Below are 13,129 nucleotides of genomic sequence, written 5' to 3'. Positions count from 1 at the left end.
TGAAGAAATTAAAGAGAAAAAAGTAGAATAAATAAATTTTATACCGTCGAAATCCAAATGAATTCTTCTCAAATCTGTTTACATAATCAAATATTGTTCCAAAACACAAAATTCGTCCATTGACACGAGTCTTCTATTTGAAATAGTTTATTTTTCGATGGATATTCTCCATGAGTTGCTCAAGTGTGCGTGAACAAACCGTGTGCAGAAATTCGAATGCTAAATTCCCATACATTAACTAACGTTATGATGGATTATGGCGACAATAGCCAGATTATATTCGGATTCAGATGCCACGTTGGCGGAACAGATGCTCACTTACTTAAAATCCTCTGATCCGTAATGAAAGTTGCAAATCCTAAAATGATCGTGCTAATTTATTTAATTACAAAATATAATATAATTATTGCGGGTATTTATGCAAATTCATATTTTTATGAATCGAATGAAAAAAGTAATATCCAAGTAGACAATTTTTACATACTAAACATTATAACGGATAATTATATTTTGGAAATTTTCTGTATTTTAGCATATTATGCGAATTCTGCTCATTTTTACGTCTTCGCTTATAAATGCACAAAAATCTGCAATACAGTCATGAACTATGCAATCGAAAAAGCCAAACATTGCGAGACGGCGAATGAAACTTATTTAAAAAATTCTCTTTCGTATCTAGTCGGACAAATCTCCACACGTTAAGCATTTATTTTATGTAATATCGCTGACACAAAAGTTATTAGCTAGTCAAACCTTATTCTGAATTTTGACCAATCCTGTATGTAAAAAATCGTTCAAATTTCCAAAAAGTACCCTTTCATAAATCTACTTATAATATTCTTATAAAAAATTACAAATCGATCATTTCCACTAGTCTGATAATTCTAGCGTTAGAAACAACATGACAAATGGACAGTATTTAACAAAATTCCCATGAGTCATCAGAAGCCATTACAGCAGGAAACGCGAGGTTTACGCGCGTACGTTAACGGAACATTAAATGAAACGGGCGCAAAAAGAGGGAGCTTTGGGTCCAATGATGCTTTCCACGGTAACAAGGACGACAGTTTATAAAGCATGTCGCAAAACACGCGTAATAGAGCTTGACTTTTGTAGGGTGGAGGTCGTAAGCGCGCAAGCGTATTGTCAACGGGGCTTTCTGCACGCACACAAAACAGAAACGCATTTGCATAGATAGTCGAAGGGCTGGGAAGAGAGTGGAACGGGGGGAGGGTGGAAATCAGTTTTCTGCGAGGTGACTGTGGGAGTGTGTTTATACCAACCGATGAAATCTCTGTGTAAAGAGAACGACATGAATTCCATCGTTGTCGACCCATTTGAAGGTATGAAGCTATCACGGGACAAGTATATAATCTTATTATGTGATTAGTATGGTACAATTGAATGACGAATTAAAAAAAACCTCGATACTCCATCGTTCACAAGTAACGAAGTAATTCATCAAGTAACGATGATTCAAGTTGTTAGAAATGTACAGTCAATCACGAAAGTATACATACACTTATCAAACTATATATATATATATCTGACTTATCAAAAGAACTAAAAACATACTTTGCCACAAGATTATTTATAATTACATATTAACATACACACATATTATTGTTACGATATATTTCTAAAAGAAATGGGAAAGATTAAAAAATATAACGCTTAATAATCTTGGGATAAAATTATATCATGCATTATTATCATTAGATAGCAGAATATTATTGATACTTATGTAGGATCTACTTTTATGTAGATATAACAGAGAGTGTATATAATTTTTCTAGCATATTGCATTTTACATTTTTCCTTCTTTTTTCTTAATAATGGTAAAAGTGAATAAATTTTGTTGTTTTTACAATCTGTGTCTTAATGTGTTAGCAAAATTCGTAGATCTAACGCTTTTGCTATAAATATTTTAGATTGAAGGGATACTTGTATAAGATGGTGATTTAGAATGCATGGCGAAAAATTGTAGAAAGTATTTACAAGAATTTTATTATACAATCCAAGGTTCTAACTTTTTATACTTAAGACGTACCTATCCATTTTTGTATTTGTCATTTACATATTTGGGTTCCTTAAGGATCTTTTACAATTTCTGGCATAGGATCATTCTCGTTCTAGAATATTACAAAATATCATTCTTTTAAATATCAAATGGCAATTGCACAAAAATATTCTACAGCAATGATTGTTCATTGAAAATTCAATATAAGAGAAAGATGGCATCATATAAGTAAAATAAATATAGCTATACATTGCACATGCATACACTAGTTTTGAGCTCATTTTAACTAAATCCTAGGATGTTATGTTTTCTTTGCAAAAGTCATTAATATCTAATAAGAAACAGTTATCTTTGCAAATTAAAATAGACGTTGCTGAAGGTATTAAAACTAAGCACGCTATATCTTACTGTATCTATATCATACCCAGTTTTCAAGAACTTTCATCATTATATTAATTCCTACGGCAAATGTTTATACACTTTTATATTTGAATGAACATAACTAAAAAAATTAAACCTAGGTAAAAATTTCGTTCATCTACTACATATCACAATATGTACTCTACCTTGGACGATTTATATATTTTTACATATTATATATACTGTGCGGAATGCTGCACGCCTCAATTCTCAAAAATGCATACATTCGCAATTGACTAATTACAGACAACTCCAAAGAATGAGAGTCTTGAGATTTTCACAGCTCGGGTAACACTGTCACATTTAACTCTCGAAAGTCTCAACCAGTGTTCATATAATAACAATGATTAGTGCAACACTATTAAACTGTTAAAATGTAATTCCAAAAGTTTGCTAATAAACATTCTTATTAAAACTGATCCAAACGATCTGGGAATCGTTCGTTTCCCTAAAGTGGAGGAGGTGGATTTCGCGAGACAAAGGAATCAATTAAGAAATCGCTGGCGGTGGTAGGAACAGCGCAGCGGATCAAAAGAAAATTTTTCCCAAAGGTCCTCCCCTTTTCTTCGTGATATCTCGAAGACTCGCACTCCACCCACTAATACGAAGAAAGCTCGCGACGAGGGGGTTGCTTCTCATGGTGGTCCCTCGTTGCCATGGATATTTGCATGCGTCCAATAAACGGTGGCTAAGGGGCTCTCGACTCTTGCTCAGGGTAAAAAACGAAAGAGGGTCGCTAAATTCTCTTTTCCTCTCACCGCTCTTCTTCTCTGCTGACTACTCTTTCTTCTTTGTCTTTCTCTCCATCGCGCCTTGGTAATGGTTCCGAAGTGTACGTATTTCCGGCAAGATGCTCGAGCAAGAATTCTCGAAGAAAAGGGAATAACACCGGGATGAGATGCTTTTTTTATTCGGACCTTTTTTTTTAAGTTTATGAGGTAAGAATTGAAAGCGAAATGCTTTTTGTGAAAGCTGTGAGGTAAATAGTATGAAGAATGTCTAAAAATATTGTATTATATTATTGTTATTATAAATTTTGTATTATATTATATTATCACAATATTTAGCTCATCACTTAACCGTCGACAGAAATTCTTGTATATATTTTATACGAAGTTACCCTTAGGAGAATTACTATAACTGAAAAAGTATCCAATATTTTGAAATTCTAACATATCAAGCTGTGGTTACGTATTATTTATTATATGTTTTATCATATTTTGCAATTGCAAAATCGTTATATAATATGATTTAGTGAGCAATCGCGTTCATTGCTTTTGAAACTCGAAACATTTGCAAGAATTTTATAAAAGTAAAGAAAATAAAAGTAAGAAGTAAGAGATGTAAATATATTTACTTGACCGGTGCGCAGTTAATAAAAAATGTTTACTTTAGAGCTTTTATTTGGTATTATTTTAAAACATCATTATTAATAGACTGCGGACATTTATTCATTTATGCATAAAAATGTACAGAATGTATACGGTATGCAGGAATATATAAAATATTCGTAGCACAGCGCCTATTATACATTTAATGATATTAAGAATGAAATGAATTTAATCCTAATGCTTGTCAAATAATAATAAATAATAATTCGTATAGTTTTTAATACACTTAGTTAATTAGTATGTAAATGCTACAAAAATACAATAATATTCAACTATTTTTTGTAGACTACAGATACAAGTGAAATAGAGATCTGTAGTAAAAAAGAACCAATACTTTACATGTATTTTTCACGCGAAGCACGCAAACATACAAACCGTATCTTCACACCAGATTTACACAAGCATCTAATGAAACACCAAGAATTCAATTCCGCTGTTCCCAAATCGCAAAACGCCGACAGTCGGAGGAATTAAAACGAGCAGTCAATTAACCTAAACGGGTAGCGTAAGTTCCAGCAGAAGCTTGTGTTCCGACACGGGGCGGGATGATCGCGGAATTTAGCGCTTTAACAAATTACGCGAACGGAGGGTCGAATATAACGAAAGAGAGAAAGAGAGAGCGAAACAGCCTCCAGGGCGATGGAGAATCAAAGCTGGTGTACAAAGTATAATCCCGGCCGCGTTTGAGCATCCTGTAAGCGCTTCTGAACTTGTTGTGGCCAAGATTAACGTTTCTTTAATGGCCCGTGTAATATTCCATTATGTACAGTTCGCTCGAGAATTATTGCGTCGACGTCGTCGCGTTGGAAAATGTTGGAAGGAAAGGGAGTGGAGTTGGTAGATCGAGCGGATCGAGAAATAAAAGGAAATTCGCGATAGAAGTAATTTCTCTTCGCGACGGGACGGCTCCAACGAAAACGATGATTTAGTTGCTCCAGATTTTTTAAGTTCCTTAGGATTTTCAAATTCGAGGTAGGTTTGAATATTTGAGATTAAGATTGCGATTTGTGAAATAATTGTCTTCTCGAATAGCATTTACAGTAATGACAATAGCTGTAGATCTCTTAGGTTTCATGCTACCAATTTTAATTTTACAAAGTATAGGATTTGGAAATTATTAAGTGGTTTGCTTTCTTTCACACTGGCTGTAGTAAAGATAATTTAGTTACTACAGACTTTTTAATCTCTTGAAATTTTGAAGCTTGCGTTTGACATTGGAAACGTTGAGAAGTAAGCTTGAAATTGAGGAACTCGTTCAAAAGGGATGAACATATAGCTTGTGATAAATAAGTGTATTCTGTAATTGAATAGTTGAATTATTAATTATGAAATTTTTCTTTGTTTTGTAATAAAAAGAGCTTCTTTGAAGCTCCTTTAAGAATCATTTTAATCATAAATGTAACTAATATTAAAGAAACGGGAATGACGACGCCATTACTATCTTATGGGCACATTTTCTATAATAGAAAGCTCCATGGTGAAAGTGATTTTAACTTAAAATAAATTTTGGACAAATAAAAACTCCATTCTGGAATTTAATTAAAAGTGTTGATTTGGGTACAACTAAATTATAAAATAAATAAATTAGTAATTATAGAAGTTTCAAATTTTGTAACCTATTTGAAGAAGTTAGGATTTAGAAAATATGGAAGAAATTCACAAAAAAAGACATTTCTTTTTAAATCATTCGTTTTATGACATTTATACAAATGATAATATTTTTGGATCTTGCGATGGGATATTCCACCCAAATTTTAATATATTTGGACAAAATTTGAAAATTATAAAATAATATTACGATAATATAGTATTCGCATAAATATCTTTTATTAATAAACCATAAATCGCAATTCGCTGCAGCTCCACTAGAAATTCTTCGATCAGAATTCCGCAAAAATTCTTCTTTCTCCAAAACCTAAAATTTGCTTCTCGTCTAAAAGTCAAATTTCTGAGAACCTTTATTTCTCCAGAACGTCACAAAAATCGCGTCGCGAATCAAGAACCGGAACTCGAACCCTCGACGTCGGGAATGAAACGGCGCGCGAGTACTCTTCGTTTTCTGCCTCGATAAGGAGCGAAATAGCACGCGAACGAAATCGATTCGCTAACGTCAATATCGTTCGAACCGTCTGCACATTTCTTCCTCGCCTTTCATTGTATCCTTTCCTTTCCTCTCCTCTCCTCTCCTCTCCTCTCCTTTCCTTTCCTTTCCTTTCCTTTCCTTTCCTTTCCTTTCCATTCCTTTCCTTTTCTTTCCTTTCCTCTCCTCTCGTATCCTTTCCTTTCCTTTCGTTTGTCCTCGCCGTGTTGGAAGCTCGTAGCTCAGAGACAAGAGAAGAAGGGGGATGAAAACGGGAGTTGAACAGTGGTGGGAGGGTAGAAGAACGTATTCCAAGCGGGTCGCGGTGATTGAGGGAAATTTCATTATTCTCAGACATTACCCCCGTTATTGTAATGCCATCAAATTGGATACGCTTCGTACACCCCCGTAAAACGGCCGGGATATCCTTGAATATCCAAAACTCCTGCTTGCTCGAGAGAACGCGACAATGGACGGGAATCTTTTAGTTTGAATTTTTAATAATAAAATCTAAATTTGTTTTAAATGTTTGAAGACTTTTTTGAAGGCGGAGAGCTTAATGAAATTTTTATATTTTCTTAACTATTATTCGAATAACTTTGGATTTCTAATAACAAATTCTTGATTTTTGTATCATGTTCGAAGAAGATTTATTCCATTCTTTAACATGGGACGGTTGATTGAATTCTCAACTATTGATATATGATTTGAATGATTTTGAATTTGTAATAATAAATTTTCGATTTTTGTAAAGTGCTTAAAGGTATATTGCTTCTTCTGAAGGCAAGAGTTAAGTAGCTTTGAACCTTCAATAACAAGTGGACTCTCTTAAATTATTTGAGAAAAATTTATTATTTTTTGAAGGCGGAAACTTTAATAAAATTGTTATCTTTTTTAAATATAGACTAATTTTTAATTTTTTATAACGAATTCTGGATTTTTGTAAAGTGTTTAAAGTAGATTTAGGTATTCTTTTTTTGGAGAGATGTGTGACGGATTTTTTTGAAGTTTTGTTTGAGTCTGGTGACATTGATTAACAAATTTCAACTTTCTAATTCTTACAAATACCTATTTTATATATTTATTTTGTGATAAGTAGATCGACAGTTGACGAAAGAAAGCTATACCTAAAATATATTCTTTCTTTACTTTCATAAAACAAGATCGTAAAATTATTCTGCAAAATTATATATCTTCCTTCAATTCTTATGAGAAACTTGAGAAACCGAAAGGAAAACTGCAATTACTTCTCTTAATATCAAAAACCTTATTAAGTAAAGTTGCAAACTCGATAAAAACTCAAAAATCACTCGCACAAACCATACTGCCCATTCCTAATCGCAAAAAAATCATTAAACAAAATTGAAAACTCTCAATGAAAAATTCAGAAATCACAAACAAGTTGAAATCGCTTGTTACAACCAAATTATCAAGAAGAAACTCGACAATGAAACTGAATCTGAAAATTCAAAATTCAATAAAAAACGAAAGAAACCCCGAATAAAACTAAAATCATTTGCAAGAATCAAGCTGTCAAAACTAATCTTTAAAGTCTCATTAAACGAAATTGAAAACTGCCAATAAAAAAGCGAAAGATACAGAAAAATCTGGAAAATTCTTTGGGAAACTAGTTGCTGTCACAAAAAACGTCCAATTACTCCGGTCTGTTTAGGAAGTAGAATAAAACGAACTAACGAGAAAGAAATGAACGAAACAAAAAAAAAAAAAAGAAAAAAACGGAGAAAATAAAATAGGTAGGCATTCTCTCTCTTTGAGAACGAACGGGTGCACGATCGAATGGACAATGATTTGACAAACCCGAAACGGCTGCAGGACGTGGCGTCGGATTCGAAATGTCCTGTGAAGCTTTCGCTATCCGTTTCGTCGTCGAATGCCGTTTCAGCCCCCGGTTGGATTTGAATCTGGCACCCGGCGTGGCGGACGCGTTATTGGTTTACTCGCACCACTGATTCCGGGATACTATCAGTGGTTCTCGGCCAATTCTCCAAGGTATACCATCCATGGCTGAAAATTGTCCGGTCGTTTTCATTTTTAGGCCGTGAAAATTTTCTTATCAAGATTATGGAATTTTTCAGATTCTCATTTAACAATGTTTCATACAAAATTTTTTAGGAATTTCATTTTAAAAGCTTCTTTCGTTATTGTGCTTTTATTAGAATCAGGTTTATAGAGTTTTAGGAATTTCATTTAATAATATTTTATATACGATCATATTATAATGTAAACAATATTCGGAATAATATTTTAGAAAAAATTTTCTAAGAATTTGATTTTAAACGTTTCTTTATTTTTTTTTTTTTTTTTTTGATTAGAATAAATTATAAAATTTATAGGATTTTCACTTACGTATTTAATGATTGATATGTTATATATTAAGAATAACATCTTTAGAAAAGAATCTTTTTAGATTTTTATATTTTAAAAAGAAACCTTTACTTCATTTTTATTGGAATTGATGGTAAAGAAGACAAAAATCTTTAATTTGAAGTATTTTGTTATTAGGTATTTTATTAGGTTCTTTTAAAATATTTATATTTTAAATTTGCTTTTATTCAAAATAAATAGTATAAAAAGGAAAAGAATTTTTTTAGAAATTTATTTCCGGATATTTGTTTGCTAGTTTTCTTTTTAATAAAACTGTATATATATATTATGAAAGAAAAGAATTTCTTAAGAATTTGATTTCAAATATTTTCTGCTATTTTATTTTTCCTTTTATTGGGATTGAGCACAGTAGAAAAGAGAAGAATTTTTTAGGAATTCAGCTTCCAATGTTGATTTTACATCACATTTCTCCTTATTTTTATTACAATTGGATAATGGAAAGGAAGAGTATAATGTTTTATTAACAATTTTTTAGGAAATTACTTTAGAAAGATTCTTTATCTTTTTGTTTTATTTCCTATTAGGATTCTATAGACTAGAATATTTCATAAATAACATTTATGGCATTTTGTTTCAAGCGCTTCTTTACTATGTTATTTTCTTTCTCATTAAATTGAAAAATGTAACAAATTTTATAAAAAATTGTTAAGAATTTTCTTTCAAGTGTTTCTCTACTATTTTACTTTCCTCTTTTATTAGAATTTAGTAGTATAGATATTTATTCTCTGTATAGATTAAATTGCAAACCTCGGTGGAACTAAAGATGCAGAGATTTAAATGTTTTATGATTATTGTTTAGGTGTTAGGAATTTTTTATCCGATGTATGACTTTATTTACACGTTGTTGTTTGGCAATTTATTTTTTAAAAAAAATACGAAAAAATAAAGTGTTAAATAATGGCGAAAGTAATAAAACTAAAAATATAAATAGTAGAACAAAAAGATAGGTATTGATATAATGAAAATAGGGAAAACTTCTTTAAGCTTCCATTATTATAAACTCTAGCTTTTGTATCATATTTAAGAACAATAAGAAATCATAAACTCATTTTCTTTTTATAAAAAAAAGATAGATACATACACAACTACGGTATATTTTTTCTGTACTTAATAAAAGTAGAAAAATGAAAGAAATCTCTATTATAAAATTCAAAAGTAAATATTGTAAGCAAATTTTAAGTAAATATTTGAGCGAAATATCGTTGACTTGCAAAACATACTTACATAATAATAATTGATATAGAAAGCAGTTTTGTAAAATAAGAGAGAACCACTGTCAAACGAGATTACATTCGTTGAGCTGGTCAGCCTGACCGCGATCGTTCTTTCCGGGAGTTGACGTTGATGTCTCACCCCCAATGAACACTTCGAAATCACGAGTGGTTGCTGTGTACAGCACTCGATCTAAAAGTTAAGGTTGCTTCTGCAACTCAATCCCTGCTCCGTTGCTATCAAAAGTTAACGATTTTATTTTGATATCGAATTCTGATCAAAAAGTAATAAGAAATAGAGATTTAAAACATCTCTCAAAAATTTGAAATATGCATTGATAAATTCTTCTGCTTAAAATGCATTTTCAAAGAAGGAGTACTTAAATGAAAATTTTTTTATTGCGCGAATAAACGAAATATAGTTTAGAAATAAATAACTTGAAAAGATGAAAAACATGAGCAAGAGGAACAAGAGTTTTGGAAAATGGGATTATGATCGACAAGAGGAACGAATAGATACAATATAAATTAATAAAACAAATACGATTTTATTGACATTTTCTAAGTTTTAATCATTATAATACGAATATTTCATAAATAACGAAGATTCTTCAAAATATTACAATATTATCTCAAAAGTATAGACTCCTTCCAATTTTCTAATATTATAATTTCTAATATTTCTAATATTATAATAATAATTTTCTAATATTATAATAAGTTTTCTAATATTATAATAAGAATTAATAATGAGAAGAATCATCGTATACATCTTATTACCACTGGAATCAATTAGATTGATTTAACTGTGTAAAGAGGGAATTGGATGTCGAAACGATACCAGAGGCGTTTTCACAGGTGGTGACTATGTGATATCTACACCATCGTTGTTCCCTCTGCCTCCCTGACTCAGGGGTGGAAAATCACGAGTACCGCAAGAGAGTTGAATCGAGGGATAGCACGATTTCCCGTGGTGACCGAGCGTGTTCCTGTAATTAATAGTCTCCCGCAGTGAATGGACCATCTCAGGGACGTGTTTGCACGCTATTTCCACGTGTTTGAGCAAACTGGACGAACGTTTGAACGACCAATCGTCTCTATTAGCATGTTGGTCACGTCTTGCGCCATTTCCAATATTCTCTTCCTATATAGAATCCGTTTTTTTACTTACAAATAATAGATAATACAAATTTATATTTTTATTTAAGAATGACAAAAGATTTTGGAATAGTTTAATATGAAACGAATTTTTCGATACCGTAAAAAGTAAACTGTGAAGATCTATTTCATTTCGTTCGTGGAAATTTTAAAAGCGCAGAAATTTACAAAATACATGTGATACGAAAACGTATAATATATGAAGATTAACGCTATTCAATATGTAAAAATGAGGATTTAATGTAACATAGTTGAAAGGAAAACGTGTCGAATTCCTAAAAGACTTAATTGTGATTTACAAACGCATGAAATTTTGTAAGTACGACTTTCAAGAATTTTTTAAATACTCTAAAAGAGAAAGAAATATAAATTTAATGGACAGACTCCTGGAACTTATTCCGAACACATATTTCCCGCGTTATAGGGATTTCTGTCAAATATCAGTGATGCAATTGGGAGCTTCTATATTTAGCGATTTCTAAGTTTTTAATTAATAATTCGAAATTTCGAGATTTTAACTTTGCATTAATTATAATTAGACTGCCGGTTCTATGTAAGTTCACATTTTTAGTAACGAGTAATTAAATGGAATCTAGATGAAGGTTTATTTTATTCGCTAAATGTTATAATAAGTCACCATGTACTTTTTACGTATTATTATGTACATCTTCTACATTTTTGCACCTTGAATTCCTTGAATTGAATTGAATTAATGAATAAAAAACCGCGATCTTACAATGTTCTTTAGAACACTGCATATATGTATAACTTAGTACAGAAAGGCCATATCCCATCACACTGAAAGACACCAACCCACCAATCAAAATACTACACATCTGTCCATTTCGATACACACACGTAACAATAAGTGACCGCAACAATTCCAGCAAAACCGAGGAAGAAGACTCAGCAACAGTGGTCGGAGGTATCAAAGGGGAGGGAGAGTTAGATCTCAGCCGGTAGAAGAGGCAAAGTAATGGATGGCTGGTGGAAGCCGAAGCGAGTGAATTGTTGGCCCCTGTACGTCCGCCTTGGAGACACCCTCGGCTTGGGCTGGCCGCGTAAATCAATGCACCCCTTCGTCCTCTCGCGTTACCAGCCCTCCTCGCTGCACCAACCCCTCTGTGTATCCTCTCACGACTCTCTTCTTGGTCTCTAGACAGAGATAGAGTTGGTGAAGGGTGGCAGGGACAGGGTGTCGGAGACGTCCGGCTACTGCATTATGTATTTCTCAGAGAACCGCCACTAACTCTCACCCTTTTTCATCTCCTTGGTCAGGCGTTTCTTCGTACGCTATCCTTTCTTTCTCTACTGCTTCGTTTCCCTCTGAATCTCGTAAGCTATGGTTCCCCTTATTTCCATGGCCGATCTTTTACAGGAGCTGTCGGTGAAGTCTTCTTTTTTTTTCTTTAGACGCGAGTCTTCCTTTTTAATCACTAGACTGCGGATTTTTATACGTTTACACGAAATTTAAAAATACAAAAATGGATAGTTACGCTAAAGAGCAATCGTTTAACAGACAAATTATTTTAAGTGATAAAATTATAACAGCTCCGTTCCCAGAATTTTTGAATTCTAAAACTGATAATTCCTACTTTGGAACAATAGAATTAAATAGTCACTGTAAAAGTGTCACAAATAATTTGGAGATTCTAATATTCTGATTAAATATGGAGAAATACATAACATTTCGCGAGCTATGTACTGATCATAATTTTTTCATAGATGAAATAAACTTCTATTCGAATTCCATTTCATCCCTCGTATTCGTAAGAATATAAATTTGTACTGGAATTCGCAATCTATTAATTATCGATCTATCGATAATAATAATCAGTGTTCTTGTGGAATTAACTTTTATCGTGGGCTATAATGTGTTATATAAGAACAAGATTATATTAGGACAATCAAGAAAAATTAAGGGAAAACCAGTAGCAAACTGTCAAAATCTTTAAGAATTACTAGCTTATATGAAACTTTACTGTTATAAAATAATCAAAGCACAGCTCCCTTTGCAATATTCAATAGATAAGACATTTTTTGTCCAAGTTCTATTTTGTACATTATATATACAAAAATACAAATTTGCATAAATACCAGCGTTTTACTAATAACAAACAATTCCACATCTTTATGCTTCTAGAGGAATATAAGACGAAGCAAAGGAATTCACAGAGTAATTTCAAGGCGAGAGACCAGTCTCGCAAAACCAAACCAAACCAAAAATAAAAATACATAGCTGGAAGATCGAAGTGTCTGATAGCCTTTTAAAAGAGAAATGTTGAAGACAATCGGTCAACCTGTAAACCGATATCCTTCGGCTATACCGGTCCGTGCATGTACAGTTCCTGTACAGGGCTCGTCTCCAAGATGACACACGGTCGTTTACGCACGTCGATCGTTTCTGATTGGACGAGACAGCCGCCACACGGTGGTTGAACTT

At 32.5% G+C, this 13,129-nt stretch overlaps 1 protein-coding gene across 1 annotated transcript in view; it reads left to right on the top strand.

The window, feature by feature from the left end:
* Positions 1–13,129, top strand: part of LOC117240599 (paired box protein Pax-6-like) — a 148,817-nt gene that overhangs the window by 51,484 nt on the left and 84,204 nt on the right.

This window comes from Bombus vosnesenskii, unplaced genomic scaffold, assembly GCF_011952255.1.
Source record: "Bombus vosnesenskii isolate JDL3184/JDL3185 unplaced genomic scaffold, Bvos_JDL3184-5_v1.1 scf7180000014816, whole genome shotgun sequence".
Lineage (NCBI taxonomy): Eukaryota > Metazoa > Arthropoda > Insecta > Hymenoptera > Apidae > Bombus > Bombus vosnesenskii.
The sequence above is the reverse complement of the archived record's forward strand: the minus strand, read 5'-3'. Positions and strand labels throughout refer to the sequence as shown.